Below are 4,994 nucleotides of genomic sequence, written 5' to 3'. Positions count from 1 at the left end.
ATGGAGACAGGATGTTTATGTTACTGTGTTCCATGATGTGGGACTATTGTCCTTTGTTCTTTTTCTCTTTGCTGTCTGATGCTAGAGAGAGAGAGAGAGACATGTTGCAGTGTTCCGTGTGTGTTTATATGTAAATAAAGTAGATTAGCCAAAATGCTGAGTTGCTGAGGTCTGTTACGCAAGCTGCAAAGACTCTGTGGATCCCTAAGTGTGCTGGTGTCGGTCGCTGTGATGTTCGAGCTGAACAAAGCTTTTGAAGCTCCTGAACGAATGACCAGGAGGGAGAGAACATGCCAGTCAGGCATGTGTCTCTACCAGGGTCCTACTCGAGTGTAGGATGAGCTCCTGATGCAAAGTTGTTGAGCTTTTTTGAGGGCTTCCCATAGTTGTTTAGCTTTTTTTAAACAGCAAGTGTACAGAATTAATTTAAATCACTCACCAACAACACAGCTGCTAGCAGACAGACGCAGCGCTACAGCAGACAACAAAGGAACGCACACTGAACACAACACAGGGAAAGACCAAGGGGGGCGGAGACAGGATTCTAAACAACACAAACCATAAGGATTCCACGATCATGGTCAACCAGTTGGACACCCCTGGTCTATGGGATGGCCTCCTTTTTGGCACCCATCTGCCAGGATACCAGCGATTATCTCTTGTGCAAGAGGCAGCTGAGTACATGGTCTCAAGGTTCAGGAATTATGGCTGCCCCAGCCCACATCCCAGACTCCCCGCATGGTAGCCATTCCTTTCCTGAACAGAACAAAGTTGGAATGGCACAAAATCCGACACTGGAGTGATTTTATATGACTTTCTAAAGTTTCCCCATTCAGTCAGTACATAGATGCATTTATCAGTGAATTGTTACATTCAGTAATGTGCAGCAGAGGCCCTTTGAATAGAGATGGGGGGGGGGGAACCCTGTGAAATGAAGTGTTTTGTGTGGACATTTGCACGAGTGATTGTAATGATTTTGGTAGTCGGGTGGGGTGGGGTGGGGTGTGTATGATGTCTGCTGGAAGGGCAGCCCCACCAACTTTTACATAAATTCTGGTAACACTATGGACATGGATGTTGCCCCCCCCCCCAAAGCACAAAACTCCATTTTGCCCATAGTGAAACATGATAACTATGGGATGGTAAAGTTTGTCTTGTAATCTTGTGTGCTGCCAGTGCATTTTTTAAAGGTGTGCCACACAAGTACAGAAATAGGCATGCCCAGAACGGGGAAGGGTAGTGGACCGTGGGGCAGGCCCCACCCCACAGAAAACAGCATGGGGATATTCCGACAAGGACCAGCTATTGAGTGTGTGCATGGTTGCATGCCAGTAGTATATGCAGGATAATAATAATAATAATAATAATAATAATAATAATAATAATATTATTTTATTTATACCCCGCCCTTCCCAGTTCAGGAAACTGGGCTCAGGGCAGCTAACAACAAATTTAAAACACTTAATTGATGCTACAAAAAAACCAAAAAAGCATAAAATACAGTATAAAGTGTAAATAATGATAAAATCAAGAACCAAAAATCAATTTAGGGGGAAAATCCATCCAATAAACATTAGATGATCACCAGGGCTAGCTGGCTAAATTAGTCCCATTTGGGCCAGTGAGGAGACCAGGGGAGAACCAGCTGTGGGATCCCAGAGATCTGAATCTCCAATTGTGGGAACCAGCTGTGGGATCCCAAATCAGATCTGAATGGTCCATTTGTGAACTAAAGCCAGCAGCAGGATGCTCTCTACAAAGAGGAGTGAGTTAGCTTCTTTGCTGTACAGGAGGCATACACAAGCACACCTTTCCAAAGAATGATTGGTCTGATGCTGGTTGCCTGCAGCTAGCCAAAGGCTGGTGTGGGAGGCTAGTTTAAAGGCTCAACTGGGCCCCATGGAGATTTCTCTCCCCGCACCCCAGCAGGCCACACAGGGAAGGACAGATTGTGCCTCTCAGTTTCAAACAGGTCCTTCCAGAAAGTTATTCTCCCATCTCTTACTGCAGCATGGAAGCTCTGCTCCTGAAACCTGCAAGAGAAATTGGTGCTGTTCTCGCCTTCCATCATGTAAAAGCCATTTCAAAAGGTCATGAGGTCTGAAAACATAAGAAAGGGAAATGCTGATTCTCATTGCTCAAAAGAAGCCTAACCTACATAAGTTCTGCGGACTGGATTCAAAAGAGCTGCGAGTGGTAACAAATCCGAAACTTTCCAATTCAATAACTGGAGGAAAGAGTCTTTAATCAAGCCCCTGTGTGGAGGACTTTCATCCTCCTGGCCAGGGGGTCTAAGATTTCTCATGACATACTTTACCTTCATTGGCTCTCTCCAGCGCTATGTTTTTAAAAGGACTCTCTTATTAAGACAGACGTTCCTAGGGTGCCTCCAGACTGTCAGGATTTTGAGGGAGAGATTGAAGCACACATCAGAATTTTAGGTTTCTGCATTTAACGTGTATCCAAGAGCTCTGCTGCCCTAGTGCAACAAATTAAAGTACATTTCCCTTTCATTAAGCTTAATTGAATGCCCACCTTGTTGTTGTGTTTAAAGTACAACAAGGTGGGCATTCAATTAAGCTTAATGAAAGGGAAATGCATTGAAAGGCATGGGATGAATGAAGGACTAACAGGAAGATGTGTCCCACAAGCAAACCAGGAATAAATTTCCATTGCCATATACCATATTTTATTTTTCGCTCCATAAGACGCACCTAGTTTTTAGAAGGGGAATGCAAGAAATTTTTTTTTTTAAAATGGAGCGCTGAGCAGAGCCTGTATGCATCCCAGGCTCTGCTCTGCGCTCCCTTTCACGAGCCGCGTGGAGCGTGTGTGCTGCGCTTGCAGGCTTTCCCCCAAGAAAAAGCCCCCAAGAGCCACACACGTGCTCCATGTGGCTCGTAAAAGGGAGTGCGGCTCTTGGGGGCTTTTCCATGAGGTGGGGGAAGGGACTGAGGGGCTGCCCTCTGTCCCTTCCCTCACCTCCCACAACAGCCAGCAAGAGCCGTGTGCTCTTTAAAGGATGTGCGGCTCCTGCGGGCTTTTCCCTGAGGAAGGAGAAGGGACTGACGCGGCCAGTCAGTCCCTTCTCCCTCCTCGGGAAAAAGCCTGCAAGAGCCGCAAGGAGCATGTGTGTGTCTCTTGGGGGCTTTTCCCGCCTGCCTCCCGCCTGCATTCACTCCATAAGACGCACATACATTTCCCCTTACTTTTTAGGAGGGAGAAAGTGTGTCTTCTGGAGCGAAAAATACAGTAACTGCGTTGTACACAAATCTGAATGAATACTCAGTGAGGACAAAATACAGGAGGGTTGGGGGGAAATCTTCCAGCCTAGGGACCACATTCCATCTTGGACATTATCACAGTTCAAGGATATATTCCAGCCAGGTAAAATCACTAGAGGACACAGAATGAATGCTCAATAAATCAATGTCATATAACACCCCTGCAAACTTTGTGCAGACAGATCACGATGAATGCTCAATAAACAGGTCATCTGGAAGCAACCTTAATATCATCAAAATTGCAGTTTGCTTTCTCCCTGTGTCTGTGGAATCGGGGTGATTCAGCTCTTCTTCTTCTTCTTCTTCTTCTTCTTCTTCTTCTTCTTCTTCTTCTTCTTCTTCTTCTTCTTTTCTTTCAGTTTAAAATTACATTTATTGTTCAAAATGGCACTACACATTACAAAGCATCAATCTTTTTCTGTTCCGGTTCTTTTAGATGGCGACGAATTATTAGTTCACCTGCACTGTTCTTCTTCAGATGGAATTCTGTGGGGCAGCTTTAATGGTTTTATGCTTATTAGATGTTTAATTACTTTCAGTTTTTCATTCACAGAAGGGATGTTTTTATGCACTTTTAGCTCATATCTTTTTTGCAATCCAAGAAATTTGATGATCTCTTTTCCCCAATAAGGACGCCTTCTTCCACTTCTGACTCTGGTCACAAGGTGCAGTTTATGGGGCTGCTGTGGATCACCCCCATATTTTTCATGATCACCAGGTCGCAGCTGAAATACCGATTCAGGAATTCTTGACCTTGCAAATTTCTGCCTGATCCACACTCTCTAGGTGATTGGTTCCACTTGTATTTTGCAAGACTCTGCCAGGCAGCAAAAGGGCTCCCACAAGCAACTCTGCCCAGCAACGCCACCATGTTCAAACCCCGTGAGTCAGCACTTCTGAGCATCACTTGGCCTTCTTACAGCAGCCCAGTCCTCACCATGTTTACTCTGAAGTAAGCCCTATTGAATTCAATGAGGTTTACTTTCAGGTAACCAGGGTTAAGGACTGCAGCCTTCGATCTCTCAGAGACCCATCAGCAGGTCATCATGGGCTACCAATACACCTTAGTTAAGTCAGGGTATTGTCTCAGGATAATCTACAATGGTAAGCCTAATGGTAAACCGTTATTAGCACAAAGAGGATCCTGGAATTTTGGAATGTTCAACACCCTTGGCAATTGCCATTTCTTGCCCCCATGGCAACAGGCAAAGAATGCTTTGTTTTGCCAAGCTTGGTAGAGTTATACCTTTCCAGTTGTTGCAGAATATATCTAAGGACCAAACTAGACATGATTCAGATTTGCAAATAGTTATCTCCCACTTTTAAAACACTTCTAGTAGCTGTGGATCAGGACAATGGAAGTGAGGGAGGAGCAATTGATCCTTCCTCCCAGAATGCTTTCCCAAGCTATTTGCCCAGAAGGAGGAAACCTATGCTTATGTACTAAGTGGAATAGGATCCAAAATGCAGCAGTCTGATTGGTCCTAGAACAATAGGATTCAGAATGCAGCAGTCTGATTGGTCCTAGAACAATAGGACCCAGAATGCAGCAGTCTGATTGGTCCACAGGAGCCACCCAATCCAGCTCCAGGTGGAAGTGAATCCACAACCTGATTGGCCTGCAGGAGAATCCCAGAATTAGCCAATCACGTGGGGCCCATTGTGTAAATAATGTATATAAAGCAGACATTCTGGGGGAACTTCCATTCC

General features: G+C 45.0%; 1 pseudogene; it reads right to left on the bottom strand.

Moving 5' to 3' along the window:
- Nucleotides 1-3,643: 3,643 nt before the first annotated feature.
- On the bottom strand, nt 3,644-4,170 carry LOC128416358 (39S ribosomal protein L30, mitochondrial-like; annotated as a pseudogene).
- Between the last annotated feature and the right edge of the window lie 824 nt (nt 4,171-4,994).

Source organism: Podarcis raffonei, chromosome 6 (genome assembly GCF_027172205.1).
Source record: "Podarcis raffonei isolate rPodRaf1 chromosome 6, rPodRaf1.pri, whole genome shotgun sequence".
Taxonomy (NCBI): Eukaryota; Metazoa; Chordata; class Lepidosauria; order Squamata; family Lacertidae; genus Podarcis; species Podarcis raffonei.
The sequence above is the reverse complement of the archived record's forward strand: the minus strand, read 5'-3'. Positions and strand labels throughout refer to the sequence as shown.